This window comes from Dryobates pubescens, chromosome 13 (genome assembly GCF_014839835.1).
Source record: "Dryobates pubescens isolate bDryPub1 chromosome 13, bDryPub1.pri, whole genome shotgun sequence".
In the NCBI taxonomy this organism is placed as follows: Eukaryota; Metazoa; Chordata; class Aves; order Piciformes; family Picidae; genus Dryobates; species Dryobates pubescens.
The window spans coordinates 4,869,330-4,880,248 of record NC_071624.1 but is presented as its reverse complement, the minus strand read 5'-3'; the positions used below and the strand labels follow the sequence as shown (position 1 = coordinate 4,880,248).

Below are 10,919 nucleotides of genomic sequence, written 5' to 3'. Positions count from 1 at the left end.
CCTGCCCACCACAGCACAACCAGAACTGCAGCTTCTGTCCCTCCTGCAAGGGCAAATGAGATGATGGGGTCCAGACTTCATTCCCCAGGGACAGAATTGCCAGATCCCACCACTCACCTCTAGGCAGGACCATGGGAGAGGATAAAGCTGCACAGGGTCCACTAAACTGTGCAGAAGGACAGGAATGTACAACTGAAAAGATGGGGCAACCTGAAGTTGAGCCTGCTCCAGCAAACATCTCTTTCCATCTGAAGCAGACAGAGCTGTCCTTTTAGATAGGTAACTTTTCGCATATAAACATGTACTGAAACCTCTGTTGGTACACAGGCTTTGGGAAAGATTCCCCTCTGTCCAGCGCTGTAATAAAAGCATTAATACGTGACAGTGAGTTTCTCGTCCTTCTCTAAATCAACCATCTCAGGGCTGCTTCCTTCCTCGAGGGCCGGACAGGGAAGAGAGCTCGGCTCCCTCAGGCAGCCCCCAGCAGCCAAGGGGACACGGTCTCCGTCTCTGCTCGCCTCAGCGGGACCATTCTCACGGGGCCGGGAGGCAGGCAGGGTAAATTCCCCACAAATGCCTTTCAGCAGCTCCGCCTCGCTGCTCCGGCCGCTGTGGACTTAGCTGGGGGCGGGGACGCGGGTGGGCGGCTGGTGCCGCCGAGCTGCTGGCGGCGGGCGGGAGCAGCAGGCCCGCCGCGGGCTGGAGAGGGGCGGGCGGTTAGAGGACCGCGCAGGCAAATCGCGCGGAAAGGTCTCGGATTTCGTTCCGGGCTGATAACTGCGAGCCCCTGGGAGCTGGTGGGTGTCGTAGGGGTACAGCAGTCTAGTGCAAGGGAGCAAACTGTCCGAGTCTGGTGGTGTTCTTCACAGCGACACAAAGCCCCTGGCCAGTCCTGTGACCTGCTGCCCTCGGTACCTGCACTCGCCCAACAGTGCTGAGGGCACTGACATGGCTGGTGCATCATCCTGTGCATACATCCAACTGCATGTTCCTGCAGTTCGTACTTCCGTAATCACAGCAGAATACCTTCCTTTTTTTCCCCATAGGGTATTGGGAAATGTGCTCCTTCTTAATCTATTGACAATGGAATGGTGTCACTCTCTTTTTTTGTTACCATGCCTGTCATTACCTTCCCCTTCTTTTCAAGATGAGGAGAGTTCTCAGCTCCTGCTAAAGGCATGCTGACAGTAATGTGGAGTTTAGTGCTTTCTTGCATTTAGGTGAGTGCTGTTGCATTTCAGGTTGTACCAGCTTTCAGTGTATAGGTCTTCTGTCATGGAAAGATGGGCTGCCTTCCTTCCTGGTCTGCAGTTTTCTTTTTAAGAGCATTAATGCATTGATGCAATTATATTAACATTAAGCAAACTGTTGCTTTAAAAAGTTCCTTGTGACAGATAAATGTGACAGAATCAATTTAAATACTTAATAAAAGGGTAAAATTACTATTCAGGGACTTGTACAGCAGTCCCATATGAGTCTGAATACTCATAGATTCAAAGGATGATTTATGTTGGGAGGGACCTTAGAGGATCATTTGATTCCAGCCCCCTGGCCAACCTCATCTTCCACTAGACCAGGCTGCTTGAGGCCTCATCCAAACAAGCCTTGAACACCTCCACAGACTGGGCATCCGTGACCTCCCTGGGCAACCTGTTCCAGTGTCTCACCATCCTCACTGTAAAGTAGTCATTGACTTTCAGTGGAAATGCTGTGGTGATCAGCACAACACACTGGCAAATTGGAATTTCTAGGTTAGAAAATACAATGTAATGCTTTAGAAGTTCAGGTGGCACTTGCATTGTGTATCTGGATGCAAATGAACCTGAAATGAGGGTATAATATGCATTAAAATAGTTTTGTAGTAGTATGACAATTTTAATTAGTCCCTTTGTGATAACAGTGGAAGGAACTTACCTGCTAGCTCTTGTTGCACTGTATTAATAAAGCTGAGAGCTGTATGGATATATTTAAAACATGGCTACAGATAACATGGCTATTTGGATTTTTAAGGGGTACCAAAATTAAGAAGTGTGGTTTTCAATTTAAAAAATGGTGCTAAATCTTGCTAAAATTTTGGAGTGTTTGTAAATGCCCTTTTACACAAATGGTTACCCACAGTTAGACAAGGCAAATATAATGTGCATATATACTTAGTTAGCATTAAGCTTCAGACCATAGTCTGTGCTCTCTTATGGAGATTTAATGTACTTTTGTTACTTCTTCAGACAGTGAAGACTTACAAAAGTGGGATGGTTGAAGATATTTGTGGAAATGAATACTTTCATCCAGGAGCGGAGCAGCTAATTTATAAAGCATGACAGAAAAGGTAGGAATGAGCTTTTGTTAAACAGTTAGATCAAGACTCAGAGAGGCCAGAGCTTCCCTTCTGCTTAAACATGACATTTCTCAAAGCATTAAGTGCCTATATTTTGAAACTTCTATGTGACACACACTTGATGGCGTACTGACTTCCTCAGGATAAAATTACGGTAGGTAGTCTTTCGTTCTCAGGATTCTGATTGTTGCCGTGCTGATTGAGTGATAAGCCAGGCTCTCCACCACAGAGAATAATTAGGGAAATAGTGAATTTTGCCTCTATAAGCTTCCAATACAGGCTGGGATTTAAAATAAATACATTCTTCATAACCAAGGGTCTCTGCTGTGTAATGGATTTTCAGCGCTGGCAGACAGTAATTCATTAATGTCATGTAAAACAATAAAGCGACGTTGATTAGAGACCAAACATACCAGAATCCAAGTGACTTTAATATGTAATGTAGAATATGGTACCTAAAGTATAATACATAAAGCTTATGTACATCAGATATGACATATATGAAAAATAGTTAACAAAATATGTTAGAGAGCATATAAATGTATGTATCTTAGTTACATAATAAATCATACATATACTGAAAATTTTATTCATCTGCTACTTGGATTTTTTTAGTGGTACCTGCTTTAGATTTCTTCCCATTTCTGGACTATAACAAAGTCTGCACAAACTCTCTTTTTAGGTGCATATACACACCAATTATGCATATTTATGTATATATGCCATGAACTTACATAGTCTGAGTCCCACTGGACTTTACCCTTTTCACTAAGCAGGGGCCAGAATGTGTAGCTTTCTTCTCTCTTAAATATCCCTCAGTTTACCTGCAGCTTTGTTGTGCATCCTGTGCAATTGCTGCAGTGTGAGCATTTACAGTGTCTTGCCACCAAGGGGCACCTTACTTAGAACAATGAAATATTACAAGTGAAGCAAAAGATTTTTGTAGGGCTTGTTGCCAAGTTCACATCACTTATATTTGACTGGAGTACCTGAACACCATTTTGATGCTTTGCTTTTGGGATGGACACTTACTTGACAGTTCACATGGGCCTCATATTTCTTCCTGTTGTTTTTCCTAGTATGAGCTTACGAGCTTATGAGCTCGTATGAGCTAGTATGAGCTTCCTAGTATGAGCTTATGAGCTTACCTACACTCCAGTTCTGTAAAATGGTGAGAGCTCTCTCCATTCAAAGTGGTAAGTGGGGTTTTAATTAGGGCACTTAGGTACCTGTTCCATGGCAGTTCCCAAAACACCTCTGAAATCTAGTGAGCTCCACCTTAAAAGAAGGAATGTCAAGGATTGATGTCTTTAGCAGAATAGTGCTTAAAAAATATATATTTTTCCAGAGTGTTTCTCTTCATTTTAGTGAACCATGAGGTGGGGAAAAGAAAATCTCAAGGTTGTTTTGAGCCCCAGATTATTGTTACCCATTTTATTATCATTCTGTGTTATTACATGTGGACAAAACAGGTCACTGCTGCTGTTCTTGTGAAAACAGGACAGGTAATCGACAAGCGGTTTCATAGAAGCTGATTCGAAGTTTTGTAGCTGCAAAAAAGTCTGGGGAAAGTTTTCTGAAATTTGTCTTAATTGGATGTATCATCCATTCTAAAGCTAAAAAGCCATCTAACACCAAAGGGAAATGACAGTGTGCTAGCCTGAAGAAACTTGTTCTCACAGCTACTTACCGCACAAGAAACTGAATATTTACATGTATGGGTTCATCTCACCAGCACGTCTTCATTTCCTAAGGAGATACTGCTTATATAATACGTTTAATTTAAAGGTTTTCTTCCCAACCAGTGTCCAGTGGATCTTGTTAGACACCTTGTTTAATATGATCCCAACAAGGTAGATTTTCTTTTAGGTCTTTAAATGGAGAATGATTAAACCCTGAAGATTTTTGAGCTTCCCCCAACACTGTACTAGTGGTTGTGCAACTCCTCAGGGACAACTGGCAGAGACTACCTACAGGTGTTTTTTCTGTGGCGTGTAATGCAGATCCACAGTTGTTCTTTTGACAGCACAGATTGAACCTGGGACCTTTCTACCTCAGAGTGCAATACACTTGTTGCCAGGATTAGATGTGTCCATAATCTCAATGGCTGCAGGTGGCTGGCTCTTCGACCTACCTGCCTTCCCACTGCCCCCAGCAGAAGAGTGTGCATGTGAAGCTGTGAGCTGTGTGTCAATTCGGGGCCTGTGTAAGAAGTGCAAAAGCCAGTCTTTTCTGTCTGTTGTCACTCCCTGGAGTCTGTGTTACAAGGGAACCACTGTCTGGACACTATCAGAGAGGAGAGCGGAAGTGCTACAGAGGGAAGCTGCTTGCTTTCCCCTGTGTGAAGGGCAGAGACCCCAAGAGAGGCGATCTGGATCCTTCTAATGTAAGCAGGGACTGGGTAGCTATGACAGATGAATAGAACTTGCAGGAAGACATGCAGCAGCAGGAGAAAGGAAACACTAACCTGGGAGATAAATAATATTAGACAAATCATTTGTTGTTCTGGGCCTGTAAGGCTAGAGAAATAATAGTCTCCTTTGCTAGATGGCAGCAAAGTGACTTTTCTCCTTCTGTTGCCTTTCTTTTCGTTCATGGTGTTGGTTACTCAACCTGAAATCCAGGGAAAAGATGTGTCATATGCTACAGGGTTGAGTAGTTCTGCTTCTGTTCCCTTGGGGCTCTGTGCACTTTGTTATAAGAGAGTGTTGGCGAGTGAAGGCAGTGAATGAGGCTAGTGTAGTAATTACAAAAGGAAAGGGATCACTTGTGTGAGGAACAACTGGTTTTGGTACAGACTGTTGGTGGAATGTTAAGCCCTATGTTTATTCTTACTTGCTTTGCCCAAATCCCACGAGTTATTTACCATTTCAGGCAGCGGTATCTATATGATGAACTGCTCGATGTTTCAGGCTGTTACAGGTTAAATGCCAAATTCTTAGTGATCTCCAGAGTTGTGCTTTTGTGCCATGGAGGAAGGTCTTGGACACCTATGATCTGCATTTTCAGGAGGTACTTGTAGTTAACTGACTCATTTGAAAGTCAACTTGTATTGGCAGGCTTGTGATGTTGGAGAGAGACCCTCCCTCTTCTTTGCAGTCATAGACTAATACTAAGAAAGTGCATGCCATGTCTAGGGGATGTGATTTCATCTTAGCAGCACAGACTTGATGCATTATTCTTTTTTGAAATTGAGATTCTGCCAAATGCATATGACATTAAAATACTGTGGTAATATACTCTTGGCATTATCAATTATTTAAGGTGTAAATCATCTTAACTTTAGACATCAAAATTCAGGGCATCTGTTCAAAGGTATTTGTATAGGAGCCTTATATTGTCAACAGGGAGAGGGGAATATTTCCAGAGATTCTTTCTTCAACCTCTGTAGCTATTTGTCACCTTCTGTCACTAGAGACACAGTACACACAGGTACCTTCATGAATAAAGCTAAATGAGATTAATTCCTCCCCACTTCAGTGAATTTTAGGAATAAGGTTACCGCCTTTGTAGCAAGGTCTGAGCTCACTGGTTGAGTCAGGAAGGAATTATTTTTCCATTTCTTCATTCCCCAGGCTCAGAGGTTCTTCTCAGACGTTCTTCTGCTTTTTCTCGAGATGCCAAACCTCAGGACAAAGATACTGTCCCTGAAGACTGTCTGAGGCGGGACACTAGATGAAGAGGTTAAGATGGACAGATGGGACTATTTGATCTTTTGGTTCTATCTACAAAGCACAGCTGATTTGTTTTTCCAAGCTGTTCTCAGAGTATAAGACAGTCAAGACCAGATTCAAAATGGAATATGAAAATAGTGGCTGTTCCATTAAACTGGCTCCAAGGATGCCACAAGGAAATAGAAAATAAAAATAAAGAAAGGAAGGAAAACTAGGTTAGCAATGTATCCCACCCAGTACTTACAGATGGGTTTTGATTGGAAAAAGATGACTTTATGTAAGATTTAAGTACAGCCATTATCATAGAATCAGAGAATGGCTTAGGTTAGAAGAGACCTTAGGGATTATCTACTCCAATCTGTCTGCCACGGGCAGGGACACCTCTCAACTAGACTTTGGCTGCTCAAGGCTTTGTCCACCCTGACCCTGAACACCCCCAGGGACGAGGCATCTACAACTTACCTGGGCAACCTATTCCACAGTCTCACCACTCATATTGAATAATTTCTTCCTAAGATCCAATCTAAACCTAATCTCCCTCAGCTGCAAACCGTTCTCCCTTGTCCTGTTGCTAGACACCCTTATGAGAAGTCCCTCTCCAGCCTTCCTGAAGGATCCCTTCAGATATTGGAAGGCAGCTATAAGGTCCATCCAGAGTCTTCTCTTCTCTAGGCTGAACAACCCCAGCTCCCTCAGTCTGTCCCCATAGCCCCCATATTCCAGCCCTTGGATCATCTTTGTGGCCCTCCTCTGGACTCACTCCAACAGCTCCATGTCCTTCTTACGATGGGGACACCAAAACTGGATGCAGTTTTCAAGGTGGGGGTCTCACATCACGTTTTCTCTCCTTTACAACAGAATCACAGTAAGTTATATTTTTGGATGGTGACTTTCAAGCATTACTTCTTTATCCTGGCCACCATTTCTGCTCCACGCTACATACACATCTTTGGACAATATAGGGCATACTATATTATGCTTCCTAATAGTTTTATGTGTGTGTTAACAGAACACTTTTCCTAAGGCAGTACCTCTTGCCATACTAATGTGATCTGCAGTCTAGAACCTTGTTGCTTTAAGGTGGCTAAACAGCTGCCAGAAAATATATAAAGCATTTCTGTAAAATGAAAAAAAATATGAAATCAATACAGCAGCAAACAGCTTTACCTCTTTGGAACAACTGCCCAAGTTCTGCACATTACTGTGTTTTAAAGATACAGGGTTAATTTCAGATGTTGTGTGGCACAACTGACAGAACTATGCGTATTATTTTCCCTTTAAACCTTCTTGTCATGGTATGACTTTTCTCCAAATCCTGATGAAGGTTGGAGTTGGGTTTTTTAAGAGTATTATTTACCACTCATCTGCAAAAGTGGCTTCAGGGCTGTGTGGTTGTCAGGAAGTCCCAATTCTGTTAGGCAGGCAGACAGAGTAGCACGATTTTCTGATGCAGCATCTCTGCCAGGATCTTCAGGGAGAAATTCTTGTTGCTTCTGCTATTGATATGATGCCATGGAACTAAGTCATGCTGTATTACACATGGGGGGCTGCATCGGTATCTACACAGGGATTCTTCAGCGTTGCACCTGCAATAGAGACAAAAGCATCTTAAGTGCTTACATTTTTATTTCAGGTTTTTATTTGACAGTATATTATTGGAAAAGTGAGCAAAGGAAAATAACTAAAGCCAGAAGTAGAAACTGGCTACCATTAGAGTGCCAACGAGGCCAGATTAGCAAAGACAGAATAATTTCTTGGTTTGTTGATTCCAAGTAAGTAGTCTTTCAGTCACAAAATACTGCAGTGCTTAACATCTAAACCCATCTCTTCCAGGAGCTCAGCTAACTCTGTTCTTTAATGAAGTATCTGCTGCCATAAGCACATTGAAAATATTTTCACAGAGCAGAGTGGTGCAAAAGCTGTGACAGTGTCATTGCCTTGAGGTGTGGCACAAGAACTGGAAGGCTTATCCCCTACCCCTCAGCGAGATGCCTGCTCTCACTCTTGTTTTGTCCAGTTTTCAGAATTCAGTTTACAAGCCCCAGAGCAGCTGCACTGTGCCCTTCAAAGCTACATGTTGGTACTTCAGTGGTTATTCTTACTGTGATGCCTAGTGTGTCCTGTATACAACCAGTTTGTCAGCTTCCCTAGGCAGTAGCTTGAATGGTCCCCAGTCTGTGCCCACATTCTGAGTGGCTGGGAATAATAGCTCATTCCTGCCTGTTGCCTAACCCAGACATGCTTCCCAAGCAGGGAGGAGGCCTAATCCTGTGAGAATCCCCAGCATAAGTGCTGCTGCAGCAGCATTTGTCAGGTCAGCACAGGAATTTGTGCTATTCAGAGACTTACTACAGTTTATTTTCCTTGATCTGAGGCTTTTTTTCCACAGTTAAAAGCAACTGATGAACCAGTTTGCCCCTCTAGCATTGTGCAGCACAGCCTGGAAGCTGCTGGAGCGTGCCTAGCTCCCATTGTTGTGGTGCAAAAGTACCGATGGGAGGTGAGGCAGTAGGACTGCCTGTGCAGCTCTGACACCTCCGTAGCTTCCAGACCCTGGGTGCGGAGCCTCTGTGGCCTCTGCTGTAGCATCCTCAGGCAGTATCTGCCTGCAGATACTGCTGCAGTATCTGAGGTAATAGATGTGTTTCTGTGGTTGGGCTTCATGTGCCAGGACTGATAAAGCCAGCTCAGTTGCAGTGAGCAGCTGATCAGATTGACTCCAAAGCTGTGTCGTTCCTAAGCCATTTTGCTAACAAGCACAGTTTGTTTGCCATGCCCCAAGTTATTCAGGGTGTTTGCCAAACAGGAGTGAGTTTTGGCACCTGAAAATCCCCGTGTCACCTGAATGTTGGCAGTCCCTGAAGAAAGCAAAGAGGTTTAGCATGTGCTTGGAAACATTATAGAAAACCCCCTAATGAGTACAAAAAACCCTAATGAGTACAAAGCCCTTCTTGAGCTGTTTGGTCTCTGTGATGCTCTTCTGTTCAATGTACTCTGCTAAGCCATGGTTAGTTGATTAGATAGTGTTGGACTCAATGATCTCGAAGGTCATTCCCAACCTGGTTAATTCTATTCTAAGCTCCCAATGTGTGTCCTGTCTTCAGAGTGGTGTTTCTGTCAGCTTGTGAAGTAACATAGTTTGTAGATCTCTTAAGTCCCATCTGCTGTGAAAAATCACACCAAAACCCCTGTTGGCCCAGTGAAATAAATGTCATCTCCATTTTGCAGTGAGGTTAGTAAAAGACTCAGGGTGGTGATTTGCTGCTTCAAAATATTACATGTCAACATGTGAGATGATAACAGGACAGTGAAGTTCTTAATATACGTCCCGTGCTCTAGGCCATGGGGCATGCTTCTGAACAGCCCAGAGGATAAGGACAGAACACAATACAACGGTTCTGATAGCAATAGTGAGCAGTGTCCACATGTCCAGTTGTGAGAGATGAGCTCTTGCCACGAGCTCCAAAGTCTCCCTGTAGTCAGTGAGAAATCTGAAAGCATCTGTGAGCATCTTTGCCTTCACAGGAACACAGAAAAAATTTGGATAGTAGAGCATTCCAGGGCCCACGTGTCCTGCTTTGCCTGTGTCCCCTGGCAGAGACTGCCGTGTACTTCAGTAGGGTCCCCAAAGGCTGAAGCCAGAGGGACTTGAAATGTGTTCCTCGCACGGTTATTTCGTGCAGCAAAGCGTTGTCAGCTGGCGAGCACAAGGTGGCAGAGCAGAGCAGGAGAACCCGGTCGATTGAACAAGAAAAGGAGCCAGGAAAGGGACAGGTCTGGTAAGTGGCTTTTTGGTCCTGGCAGTGCAGGAGGCCTCTGCAACCTGCAGTTTCATAGGTTGCCATCCTTACTGCTAAGTCCAGTTCTCTGGTAGGATGTCTGACATTTTACTATTTCCTAGGCAGCTCAGTCATTCAATCTGCAGATTGCCTAGAATTTATGGGTGAGTATCAGCTCACCTGTTACTGACATTAGTGAATTGATCACTTGCTTCTAGCAGCTCCCCTTTTATGATGCAGTTTTTGTCCATCTCAGTTGTGCCTGCAAATTAAAACTGTGTGATATTCTCAGAGATGTGCTGATTCTCAGTTGCTTCCTCTTACAAGCACATTTGAAGTTGGTTTTTTTTGACTTGTTTCTGGTGTGACACTTTTTTTTCAGTTGAATTTCTAAGCTGTGTTGTACATGCTTTGAGTTTTTTTGGTTATTTTTCTTTTTGCATCAGACAATTTTCTAGAGGTTACCTAACAAAAGACTCTTAATCTTTTGTTCACTGCAACAGAACACTGGCTCTTTAAGGCCAGAAGGGATGTTTTGCAAAATCAGTTGCTCAAGTGCCTAAGGAAAGCTGTTCAAGAGTATGTGATGTAGCCTTTGCTAGAGAGAAGTGTCTTGGGAGCTATTAAAGTCAGGGGCACTGGTCCCTTAAGAGACTGGAAAGAAGAATGGTGTAGGAGGGTGTTATAGGTTTTCTCCTTCTCTTGTCTGGAACAAAGATATGTCTGTGTTATCAGCCTCAGAACTGGGAGTGATTAGGTAAGTGAACAGAACCATGTATCCAAAGGAAGATTGAGCTAATACTGGTTAGAGATCATTAGAGACCTCAGTGCTTCTCTGCTTCCCTGCCCGCCCCCCCAGTAAAAAGGGGGGGGGAGGGAACAAAAAACCCACACGCAAGATGATTAACATAATTATATAGACACTGGGAAAGGGAAATTGAGGCAGGCTCTTTGCAGGAGCTCTTTCTACCATGAGGGAATGCCCTGAAGCCTTCTTTGTCTAGCCTGGCCATTGAATTGCTGTAACCTTGATGACAAGGTTATTTAATGGCTCTGCTATCAAGCAGAGCTAATTGCTGGAGCTGTTTGTATAGATCAGAAGTTAGCTGGAATTTTTCTGACAGAATGATT

At 43.6% G+C, this 10,919-nt stretch overlaps 1 protein-coding gene across 2 annotated transcripts in view; it reads right to left on the bottom strand.

The window, feature by feature from the left end:
- Positions 1-7,203: 7,203 nt before the first annotated feature.
- AMER3 (APC membrane recruitment protein 3) overlaps positions 7,204-10,919 on the bottom strand; it is a 37,253-nt gene continuing 33,537 nt past the window's right edge. For both annotated transcript variants that reach the window (XM_009911366.2, XM_054166957.1), the window contains exon 3: positions 7,204-7,595. The gene's annotated coding sequence lies outside the window, so the exon portion shown is untranslated. The remainder of the gene's footprint in view (positions 7,596-10,919) is intronic.